This window comes from Schistocerca gregaria, unplaced genomic scaffold (genome assembly GCF_023897955.1).
Source record: "Schistocerca gregaria isolate iqSchGreg1 unplaced genomic scaffold, iqSchGreg1.2 ptg000614l, whole genome shotgun sequence".
Classification (NCBI taxonomy): domain Eukaryota; kingdom Metazoa; phylum Arthropoda; class Insecta; order Orthoptera; family Acrididae; genus Schistocerca; species Schistocerca gregaria.
In genome coordinates, this window is record NW_026062002.1 from 728729 (window position 1) to 741741 (window position 13013).

Sequence of the window (13013 nt, forward strand, 5' to 3'; positions counted from 1 at the left end):
CCTACGTACACCACCCCCCATCGTAAGATGTCTGTCTACCTACTTCCCCCTGAGATGTCTCTTTACTTATCCCCTCAACCGGAAAACGTGTTTTCAAACCCGCCATCAGAAGATGACTTTCTTCGTACACACCCTTGGAAGATACCTGTCTACCTACCTCCCCCCCCCCCCAGAAGATGTCTGCCCATCCACCTAGGTACCGCCATTTAGAAGGTGTCTGCCTACCTACCCCCACTTCGAAAGATGTTTAACTGCCTACCCCACCTCTGAAGATCTCTGTCAAACCCTCCCCCATCCCTGGAGGATGTCTGTGTACATACCCCCCTTTTGGAAGTCATTTGACAACCGAAAAAACCGCTTTGGAAGATGTATGACTTCCTATCACTACCCTCGTAAGGTGTATGTCTACCTAGGACCCCTCTGGAAGATGTCTGTCTAACTAACGAACCTCGGTATATGCCAGTCTCACCCCCTCAGAATATGTCTGTCTACGTACCCCACATGGAAGATGTCTGTCTACCTGCCCCACCCCCCCATAAGATGTTTGTCTATCTACCCCTCCTTGGAACATCTCTGTCTAACAACCACCCCCCCCCCCCCAGTTGTCTGTCTACCTACCCCCTTGAAGATGTCTGTCAACCTACACCCCGCAAAATGTCTGTGTACCCATCTTACCCTGAGAAAATGATAGTCTACCTACCCCTGTATGTAAGATGTCTCACTACCTACCCCCCTCCCCCCCCCCCCCGTTCGGGAAATGTCTGTCTATCTACCCAATCCACTCTTGAAAGATGCTTATCTAACCACCTTCGAAGATGCCTTTCTACCCCAGCTCAGAAATTGTCTATCTACTCCCTCGTCAGAAGATGTCGGCCAACATACCCGTCCCCTCAGAAAATGTATATCTATCACCCTTGGAAGATATATGTCTGTCTACCCCCTCAAAGAATATATGTCTATCTGCCCAACTCGGAAAATGTCTGTCAACATGCCCCCTTCGGAAAATGTCTAACATCACCAAGCTCAGTAGATGTGTGTCTATCTGTCCCGCCCCCTCGGAAAATGTCTATTTCCAGCCCCCCTCGGAAGAAGTATGTTTACCAACCCTCCATCAGGAGAAGTCTGTCAAACTACGCCCCAGGAAGGTCTCTCTCTACCTACCCCCCTCCCCCCCATCGAATATATCTGTCCACTGAACCCATCCTTGGAAGATGATTGGCTACCTCCCCCATGGAAGATGTCAGGCAACCTGCCCCCTCACTTAGGAAGATGCCTACTTCCCCCTTGGAAGTTGTCTATTTTCCACCACTCGGAAGATGTCTAACTACCCCCTCCCAATATATATGTCTATCAAATCCACACAAATGATGTCTGTTTACCTACTCCCATAAGATGTCTATCATCCCCTTCAGAAGGTATCTTCCTATATACCCCCTCCCCTTGGAAGATGCCTGTCTACATACCCAAACTAAGATGATGTCTATCAACCTTCCACCGCACATATGATGTCTGTCTACCTACCACCCTTGGAATATCTATGTCTTTCTACCCCCCGGAAGATGTCTGTCAGCCTGCCTAACTTGGAAAATATCTGTCCATGTGCCCTCCTTCGGAAGATTTCTATTATCCCCAGCCTCAGAAGAATTGTGTCTATCTGTCCTGCACCAACAGTAGATGTCTGTGTACCTACCCCTCTTCAGAAGAAGTCTGTTTACCAACCCCCCATCAGGAGATGTCTCTCAAACTACCACCAAGGAAGTCTCTGTCTACCTACCCCCCTTTGGAAGATATCTGTCTACCTATAACACAACTCAGAAAATGTCTGTCTACCTACCCCTCAGAAGATGTCTGTTTATCCACACCTCCACAGATAATGTCTATCTACCTACCCCCCCCCCCCTATCCTCTGAGGATGTCTGTCTACCTACCCCCCCCCCTCTTGGAAGATGTTGGTCTACTTACCCCTCTAGAAGATGTCTGTCTAAGTACGCCCCTCGGAAGTTGGCTGTCTACCAACCCACCAATGGGAGATGTCTGTCTACCTAACCCCTCGGAAGGTGCCTTACTGCCTACTCCCTCAGAAGATTGTCTACCTACATACACTCAGAAAATGTATGTATACCCACGCCCCCCCCGCCCCCCCCCCGGAAGAAGTCTGTCTAAATTTTCCCCACCCCTTGGTAATTTCTGTCTACATATCACTCCCTTGCAAGATGTCTGTCTACCTACTCCCTCTCGAAAGATATCTGTTTACCTACATCTTCTGTGGGGAGGTAGGAAGACACACATCTTCTGCGAGGGGTAAGTAGACGGACATATTCCGAAGCAGGGTATGTGGTCAGACATCTTCTGAGGGGGTGGTAGGTAGACAGACATCTTCCAAGGGGGGAGGGAGTAGACATCTTCTGTGGTGATAATGGTAGACAAACAATTCCGAGGAGGGGTAGATAGACAGACATCTTCTGAGTGGTTGTTTCTTAGACAGACGTCTTCCAGGAGGGAGCTTGGTAGACAGACATTTTCCAAGGGGGAGACATTTTTCGATTCGGGCCGGATAGGTAAACAGATATCCTTCGAGAGAGAGGGTTGACATTTTTCTGGGGGGGGGGGGAGGTAGATATTTTCGAGAGGTAGATTGACATCTTCTGGGAGGGGGGGAGATAGTATTCTTCCATGGGGGGAGGTGAGTAGTCAGGCATCTTCAAAGGGGGAGGGGGGTAGACAGACATCTTCCAAGAATGGTCGGTAAGTAGACAGACATGTTCTGTGGGGAGTGATGGTATGTACACTTACATCTTCCGATGGGTTCTGGTAGATAAACAGGCATCTTCCGTGAAGGGGTGATAGAGCTCCTCGAAGATGGGGTGTAGATATCTTCGGCAAGGAGGGTAGGTATACATCTTCCGAGAGAGGGTTAGATAGATTTCTTCCATAGGGGGGATAGATAGCCTTTTCCTGAGTTTGTGAGGAAGACAGACATACAGACATGTTCCTAGAATTTGGAGGTAGACAGACATCTTCAGAATAGGCGGTAGACACATTCCAAATGAAGGAAGGCTGTAGAAATCTTTTGAGTGTAGGATAAACGTCCTCTGAGGGGAGGGGCTAGATGGAAATCTTACAGGGGTGGGGTAGGTAGACAGACATATTCCAAGAGGAGGGGGTTGGTAGACAGGCATCTTTCATGAGGTGGGTTATATACATCCTCCTGGGGGATATACATCTTCTGAGGTGGGGATAGGTATCTTCCAGAGGGTGTAGATGTCATCTGAGGGTGGGGTAGATAGACATCTTCCAAGCTGTTGGTTGATTTTCACCATCCGAGTGGAGGGATACATAGATATTTTCCGCCTGGGCTGGGTAGATAGACATCTTCAGAAGGGGGTAGACATCTTCCATGGGGGGTAGGGAGACAGCTTCTAAGGGGGGTAGATAGACATTTTCCAAGATTAGTGGTAGATACACATCTTCTGAGGGGTGTAGATAGACCTCTTCCGAGGAGGGAGATTGGCATCTTTGGAGGGAATGGATAGATAATCTTATGAGGTGGGTGTGGGTAGGCATCAACCTAAGGGGCGAGATTGGCATCTTCCGATGTGGAAGGGGTTAGGTAGGCATTTTTAGAGGGAGGGATATCTTCCTAGGGGTTTAGATAGGCATCTTCCAAGGGGATGTAGGAAGACATCTCAGAGGGGGGGTAGACAAAATCCTCCGAGAGGTGGTAGGTAGACAGATATCTTTGGATGGGAGAGTAGGTAAGCAGACATCTTTTGAGTGGGGTTGGTAAACTGACATATTCCAAAGGGGCAAGGTAGACAGACAGTTTCTGAGGGTGGGGCATAAGTAGACTGACACTTTCTGAGATGTGGTAAGTAGAATTACATCTTCTGAGGTGATGGGGTAGGTAGACAGACATTTTCCGAAAGGGCGTAGGTATAAAAAAAATGGTTCAAATGGCTCTGAGCACTATGGGACTCAACTGCTGTGGTCATCAGTCCCCTAGAACTTAGAACTACTTAAACCTAACTAAACTAAGGACATCACACACATCTATGCCCGAGGCAGGATTCGAACCTGCGACCATAGCAGTCGCACGGTTTCGGACTGTGCGCCTAGAACCGCGAGACCACCACGGCCGTCTGTAGGTATACAGACATATGCCTAGGTGGGAAGGTAGACAGACATGTCCCGATTGGGGGTAGGTAGACAGCCATCTTCCAGGTGGGTAGGTACACAGACATCATGCGAAGGGGTTAGAAGGACAGACACTTTCCATGTGGGCGTTGGTAGACATACATCATCTGAGGGGGAAGAGACATCTTTCGAGGGGAGGGTACATAGACAGATATCTTCAGAGAGGAGGTAGTCATCCTCCGAGAGGGAGGTAGTTGTCCATCATCCACTGGTCTTAGGTAGGCAGACATCTTCTGAGGGAGGGTATGTAGACAGACATCTTCTGAAGGCGATAACGTCGACAGTCATCTTCTGATGGGGGTGGGTAGGTAGACAGACATCTTCTGAGTGGTGGTAGGTATGGAGACATCTTCTGAGGCTGGGTTTGGTAGACAGACATCTTCCATGGGGGGATGGGGGGTGTTGGAAGACAGATATCTTCCAAGGGGTGGGAAACAGCTTCTAAAGGATGTAGTTTGGTAGACAGACATCCTCCGAGAGGGGTGTAGACATTCTCAGATGGGGAGTGTATAACTTCTGAGAGGAGTGGTAGACTGACATCTTCCGAGAGGGGAGAGATACTTTTCTTCCATGGTGGCAATAGATAGATATCTTTCGAGAGGAGGTACATAGATAGACATCTTCAAATGTGTGGTGAATGTAGAGAGACAACTTTTGAGAAGGGGGGTAGGTATACAGACACCCTCAGAGGGGGTGGGTAGGGAGACAGACATCTTCCGAGATAGGGATAAGATAGACACAAATCATTCGACGTTGGGTAGGTAAATATACAGATTCTGAGGGGTTTAGGTACACATTCATATTATGAGGGGTTGTGGGTGTAGGTAGACAGAAACCATCTGAGGAGGGGTATTTAGGCAGATAACGTCTGAGAGAGGGTTAGGTAGACTGACATCTTCTGAGGGGTTGTAGGAGGACAGACATCTTCCAAGTGGAGGGTTGGTAGACAGACATCTTCAGAGGTGGGGTGGGGTAGGTAGACAGACATCTTCCAATAGGGGGTTGGTTGGCAGACATCTTCTGTGAGGGGATGGTAGTAGACAGCCTTCTTCTGATGGGTGGGTGGGTAGACAGACATCTTCCATGATGGGGCATAGGTAGAGAGACATTGTCCGAGGTAGGGTGACTATAGACATTTTTCGAGAGGGGGGGTAGGTAGACAGACTTCTTCTGGGGGGTTGTAGGTAAACTGACCTCTTCAGAGGGTTGGTGTAGAATGACATTTGCCAAGAGGGGATAGGTAGAGAGACATATTCCGATGGTGGTAAGTAGACAACATCTTCTGATGGGTGTAGGTAGACAGACATCTTCCAAGCGGGAGCTACAGGTAGACAGACATCTTCAGAGGGTGATTGTAGGTTGATGGACATCTTTTGTGCTGGTAATAATAGATAAACATATTCCAAGGGGTGGTAGTTTAACAGACATCTTTCCAGGGGGGCTGAGTAGATAGACAGACATCATCCAACATGGGTAGACAGACATTTTCCAGGGGGAGTAGACATCCTCCAAGGGGGTAGACATCTTCGAATGGTGATGAGGGCTGGAAGACACCTTCTGAAGTTTGGGGGTCTCTAGACATCTTCCATGATAGGGGTAAACAACTTCTGAGCGGGGGGCTGGATGGGGGTTGGGATAGGTAGACAGACATATTCCGAGAGGGCAGGTAGGTAGATAGACATCTGCGTAGCGAGTGGGGGGGGGGGGGGGAGGGTTGAGAGACATCTTCCAGAGTGATAGACATCTTACGAGGTGGGGAGAAAGTTTTTCTGGGGGATGTAGATAGACATCTTCAGAGGGTGAGGTAGGTGGACAAACATCTTCCTTAGGGGGTTGAGGTAGGCAGACATCTGCCGAGGGGGTTAAGTAGATAGACGTATTTCACGGGGCAGGTAGACAGACATCGCCTGTGGGGGGGTTATGTAGACTGATATTTTCTAAGGAGGCAAGTAGGTAGAATGACATATTAGGTGGTGGGGCGATGAGAGACAGACAGTTTTCAATGAGGGAGAGGTAGAATGACATCTTCCGATGTGGGAGGTGCAGGTAGATATCTTCCGAGGGGTGGGGTAGGTAGACATACATATTCCGAGGGGAGTGGTAGGTAGTCATACATATTCTGAGGGGGGGGGGGGGATTAGGTAGACAGACATCTTCCAAGGGTGTGGGTAGGTACACAGACATCATCTGAGGGGGTGGGGAGGTAGGTGCAGGTTGACATAGATCTTCCGAGGAGGGGTAGGTAGACAGATATCTTCCGAGGGGGGGGGGGGGGTAGCTAGGCAGATATCTTCTGAGGGGGATAGATAGGCATATTTCGAGTGTGGGGTAGATAGGCACCATCTCAGGGGGGGGGGGGGGGGGGGCAGATGGTCATGGGTGTGACGTCAAGTGAGCTGCACTGCTGTTGAAATAGCTTGTTAATGTTTTATAACTTTTAGGCTTCATTTACGTATTTTATAGTTTGTTTGTGTTATTATTTTAGCTGTAAAAGCAACTTATTAGTGGATATTCATTTACCTCCGTCTTTCTTCCTGTTGCATTGACTCGAGTGGTCTATTATTTGTGAGTGTGCTTTCGTGGTTCGTCTAAGCCTCGCGCCTCATCAGTGTGTTTACATTTTGCGGCGTGCACTGCATCTGTAGCGGTTATAAGCTAAGTACTGACGAACTTGTTTGTGCTCTGTAATACAGTTATTAAATTGAATGGATTACAGTGGTGTTGCTTGCCGTTTGTGGTGAAATAATGACTTAATAAACTTTTGTAATCGTTCGCTCGCTGTGTTTTATAGAGTTTTCAGTAAATTTCGTGCTTTAGTTTTGAACTGGCGTTTAGTTTTAATTTTTTGGTTTTAGCCAATAATTTTGTGAAGTTTTGCTGGTATTGGTATCGGCTGTGTTGTAGTAGTATTAATACAAGTAGCTGCTTTCTTAGTAGTTAGAGAATTTCGAGACCATAGTTGTTAGTTCTTAAACAGTGCTGCTTTTGTAACTGAACTTTGGTAACGTAGACGTATAGTTTTTTTTAGTAACTGTAAAATTTTATCATGAGTGAGAAGTGTGGGTTCTGTCGTAGGTTTGTGAGTAGTGGATTACACTGTGGGATTTGTTCAAAGTGTTTTCATTGCGGGAAATGCATTGGGGAAGCCAGTGGTAATTTTAGGGTGATCCTGTCCTGGGAATGTAGAATCTGTAGTAGAAACAAGTTAATAGAGGAGCAGGAGTGTAAGATCTGTGCCCTTCAGGTGCAGTTACAATGCGCAAAGAAGGAACTAGATAAGTTGAGGAGGGTGAAGGGTGCTAGGGAATGGGAACTGGCAGTTGGCAGGAAGATAGCTAGGAAAAGGAGGTAGTCAGACAGTTTTACTTTGCATACATGCAATAGATACGACAAACTGTCAGAGTAGAGCGGAGAGGAGCCTCGTGAAGCTGTATATGTAGGTAACTTGCAGCAGTCCTCAGCAATTAGGAGGCCTAGGTTCTGCTGCTAGGTAGTTCCCACGGTAGAGGTGTGGGCCAGCATTTCCAGGAAGTTTTGTGGAGTCAGTACCAGGTCACAAGCATTGTGAAGCCTAGTGCAGGGTTGGCTCAGGTGGCTGAAAGCGTAGGGGAGTTATGTAAGAATTTTACAAAGGAGGATAAGGTAGTGATAGTGGATGGAGCTGGGAGCAGTCGCAATAGGGACAGGGGGTATGATGTCAGTGGTGACTTGGTTAAGATAGCTACTCAAACTGGTGGCACTAATGTGCTTTTCGTGAAACTGTTTCAGCATCATGATCGGCCACACCTTAATGCGGCTGTTAGGCGCGTTAATGTGGGGCTGGAGGGTGCACTGATGACAGAGGGCATGGATCACATCTCAGTGGTACCAGTTGGGTCTATCAGTAAATTGGGTTTCACTAGGATGGCCTGCACCTCAATAGGTATGCGAAGGGGAGGCTACCTAAGCTTATAGGTGACAGTGTAGTGGGTGGTGGTGGCGGTAGTGGTGTCACTCATGGAAAAGTTCCTGTAGTAGTTGCTGTTAGAGCTGCACCTTTTTAATACTGAAGTCAGCTGATAGGTATACCTGCTTAAAGGAAGTGCCTTTAAGGGCTCTCCTCCAGAGGATGTAATGTTTCCAAGTAAAGAAGGAATTAGCATATTTCATCAAAATATAAGATTTATTAGAGATAAAGATAGTGAACTGCTAATAGATGTTAATGCTGAAATTATTGGTACATCAGAGCACCACTTCAACAAATTGATAATTTATAGGCTTGCTTTACCAGGCTACAGATTAGCTGGCTGTTTCTCAAGGAGTTCCTTGCGGGGTGGGGAAGTGTCTCTGTACATAAAAAAACAGTATGTTATTTGAGTCCATAGACTTGTTGCGACACTGCACTGAACAGATATTTGAAAGTTGTGCAGCATTTGTTGAATTTAGTGAAATTAAACTTCTAATTGCTGTTGTTTGTAGGGCCTCTAACTCCAACTTCAGAGCATTTTTGCTTAAGCTAGAGAGGGTTCTTGATTCACTTGTGTAGGAAGTACCAGAAAGTAGTTATATGTGGGGACTTCAATATTAATTTTGTATATGATTGTGCAAGAAAAAGGGGGGTTGGGTTGTTTGGGGAAGGAGACCAGACATCGAGGTCATTGGTCTCGTCGGGTTAGGGAAGGATGGGGAAGGAAGTCGGCCATGCCCTTTGAGAGGAACTAACCCGGCATTTGCCTGAAGTGATTTAGGGAAATCACAGAAAACCTAAATCAGGATGGCTGAACGCGGGACTGAACCGTCGTCCTCCCGGATGTGAGTCCAGTGTCTTAACCACTGCGCCACCTCGCTCGGTCCCAAGAAAAATGATGTTGGAAGATCTCCTAAATTCATATGATCTGATGCAAACTGTGTTTTTTTCCAACTAGGGTGCAGGGGAACAGTAGCACAGTCATAGACCATATTTTTATTCGTTCTTCATTACTAGATGGGCATTCTGTTAGTAAAAGAGTGAATGGCCTTTCAGACCATAATGCACAAATTTTAACACTAAAAGGTTTTTTTACTCCAACCAATGTCATATTTAGTTACATAGAACATAGGAAAGTCAATCCAACAGCAATAGAGAGTTTTTTAAAACTTGTCAAGGAACAAGAGTGGCAAGATGTTTATAGTGCCAATAATACAGAGGATAAATGCAATGCTTTCCATAACACATTTCTCATGCTCTTTGAGAGTTGTTTTCCATTAGAACATTCTAAATGGGGTACTAGCAGTCATGGACAGCCCGGTTGGCTGACTAGTGGGATAAGGATGTCATGTAGAACATAGCGGGAATTACATCAAAATGTTAGAAGTAGTCACAATCGAGCTACCATAGCCCCTTACAAACAGGATTATAAGGTGCCTAAAAATGTTATTAGCAAGGCAAAAAGTATGTGATATGCAAATAGAATAGCTTATTCACAGGATAAAATTAAAGACATTTGGTTAGTTGTGAAGGGAGTGACTGGTCATCAGCACAAGGTCGATGATATAAAGTTAGTTCTAAGTAATAATATTTTCGTTAGTGATAAATCAGATATATGTACGGTATTTAACAATCACTTTCTGAGCATTGCTGGCGAGCTAAATAAAAATTTTGTTTCAACAGGAAATCATACAAATTTCTTAGCAAATACCTTTCTGAGATTGATGTCTGAAATACTCCTCTGTGATACAGACAAGGGGGAGATTGAGTCAATAATTAAATCACTGAATACTAAGGACTCTCATGGTTATGATGGAGTGTCTTGCATAATATTAAAGTACTGTGCTGCACATGTTAGTCCTGTATTCAGCCAAATTTGTAATTTTTCTTTAGGAACGGTCAGTTTCCTGAGCGATTAAAGTACTCAGCTGTAAAGCCGCTTTATGAAAAGGGGAAAGGGATAATGTAGAAAATTTTAGACCTATTTCTATGCCATCAGTGTTTGCAAAAGTTCCCGAAAAGGCTGTGCATGTAAGGTTAGTTGATCATTTTATATCACACGATTTGTATCAAATGCACAGTTCGGTTTTAGAAGTCGTTTGGCAACTGAAAATGGTATATTCTCTTTTCTCTGTGAAGTACTGGATGGGCTAAACAAAAAGGTAGTCAGAACCTTACGAGGGGAGGTAGGCAGACAGACATCTTCAAAGTATAGGGTAGGTAGACAGACATCTTCCCAGGGGGGGGGGGGAGGGGTAGGTAGACAGACCTGTTCCGAGGGGTGGGTAGGGAGACATACATCTTCATAGAGAGTGAGTATGTAGACAGATATCTTCCAAGTGGGGTAGGTAGACAGACATCTTCCAAGGGTGCGGGTAGGTAGACAGACATCTTCAGATGGGAGGTAGGTGGACAGATATCCTCTGAAGGGGTAGGTAGACAGACATTTTCCGAGGGTAGGTAGACATCTTCCGAGTGGTGGTAGACATCTTCCGAGGGGGTTAGATACTTTCTGAGAGGGTGGTAGATAGACATATTCCGAGAGGGGGAGACATCTTCCGACAGTTGGTTAGATAGCCTTCTTCCTAGGGGTGGTAGGTAGAGTGAAATCCTCCAAGACGGGAGGGGGGAGGGCGTAGATAGACACATATCTTCCAAAGCAGTGTGTATGGTAGAAAGACATCTTCCGAGTGAGGGATAAGGTCGACAGACATCTTCTGTGGGGAGGGTTGGCAGACAGACATCTTCCGAGGTGGAGTAGGAAGACATGTTCCAAGAGGGGGTAGACAGACATCTTCCAAGGAGGGGGGGATAGATACATCCTGGCATGGGGTAGGTAGACAGACATCTTCCAAGGGGGTAGGAAGACAAACATCTTCCGATTGCGTGGGTGGGTAATCAGACATCTCTGGAAAGGGGGAGGTCGACAGACATCTTCTGATGGGAGGAAGGTAGAGTGACATATTCCATGGAGGGGAGTAGGTAGACAAATGTCTTCCAATGGGTGAGGTAGGTAGAGAGAGATCTTCCAAGGGGTGGTAGGTAGGCAGACCTAATACGAGAGTAGCGGTAGCGGAAGAGCGATAGGTAGACAGAAATCTACCGGACGGGAGGGGAGGGGGGAGCGTAAGTAGACAGATAAGTTCCCAGGTCCTCAATCTACTGCAAGACACCAAAACTGGCCAATAATTGACATTCCGTAACCGAAACTTGTCTTGTACTACTTCTTACTAGTCAATTGCAACAACTTAGAAGCTTCTATTTTGTTCCTTGTGTTACTACTGGATACCTCAGTACGTGACATAGGTTTCCAGACCATAAATGTAAACGTTTCCAAGAGAAAAGATACCTATGTGACTATCTAGCAATACGTGATAAGGCAAGTGACGCAAACGGGTGCTCTTCTACAGTTTTTAAATACATATTAAAAGTTTTCGCATTTTTGCGTGTAACGTGGCTGCCTGACCTCGGCTCATGCTAAAGCATAGGGTCCTCGGTCACATGCAAGGCAATAAAAGCCGGCCAATAATTCATCAATCAGTAACAAAAATCTCACTTATACTACTTCTTACTGGCCGATTGCATCAACTAAGAAGCTCCTATTTTGTTGCTTGTAGTGTCACCCCACACCGCAGCAAGCGAAATAAGTTTTCAGACGATAAATGTAAACGTTTCAGAGAGAATAGGGGACAATGTGACGATATGGCATTACGTCGATTCGAAAGCAAAAGGTGAAACATGGTGGATTTCTCAAGTTTTACCATATATAAACACTTTTCACATTATCCCGTGCAACGTGGCGTCCAGACGTCGTTTCATGCAAAATCGCAAGGTCCAAGCTCATGTCCAAGGCACTAAAGCAGCGAAATAAGTCAATAACCGATAAATAAAAATGAATTGTACTGCTTGTTACTGGCCGATTACATCTTCTTTGAAGCTTCTTCTGTGTTCTACTATAGTGCTTTTAGTGTCTCCGCATACCGCAGCACGCGACATAACTTTGCAGACGATAAATGTAAACGTTTCAGTGAGTAAAAAGCGACCGATGTGACGATCTGGCATTAAGTAAATTCGATAGCATATGACGAAAAGGGGCGGATTTCTCAAGTTTCTATTACATATGAACACTTTTCACATTCTCCCGTGCAACGTGGCGTCCAGATGTCGTTTCATGCAAAATCGCAAGGTCCTAGCTCATGATCAAGGCGCCAAAGCCGGCTAATAAGTCAATAATCGATGACTAAAACTTAAACTGTACTGCTTTTTACTCGCCGATTACATCGACTTAGAAGTTTCTGTGCTCTACTGTGGTGTTTTAGTGTCTCCACATACCGCAGCACGCCACACAAATTTGCAGACGATAAATGTAACCGTTTGAAAGAGGAAAGCGGCCAAAGAGACGATCTGGCATTAAGTCGATACGATAGCAAATGACGAAAACGGTGCGATTTCTCTGGTTTTTACTGCATATGGACACTTTTCATATTCCCTCGTGTAACGTGGCTGCCAGTCGCTGTTTCATGCAAAATCTTAAGGTCGTCGGTCATGTCCAAGTCACTAAATCCGGCTAATAAGCCAATAACCGATAACTAAAACTTCTTACTGGCCGATTACATCAACTTGGAAGCTTCTTCTGTCTTCTATTGTGGTCTTTTAGTGTCTCCGAATACCATAGCACGCGACATAAGTTTGCAGTCGATAAATGTAACCGTTTGAGAGAGAAAAGCGGCCCAACTGACGATCTGGCATTATTCCCCCGCCGGAGAAACAATGCACTTGACAGTTCGCTTTTTGTCTAGCTAGGTTGGCTATACTGTAATAGCGATGTTGTAACAGCAGCCTCTATACACACAGCAGACCATACAGTTTTCCG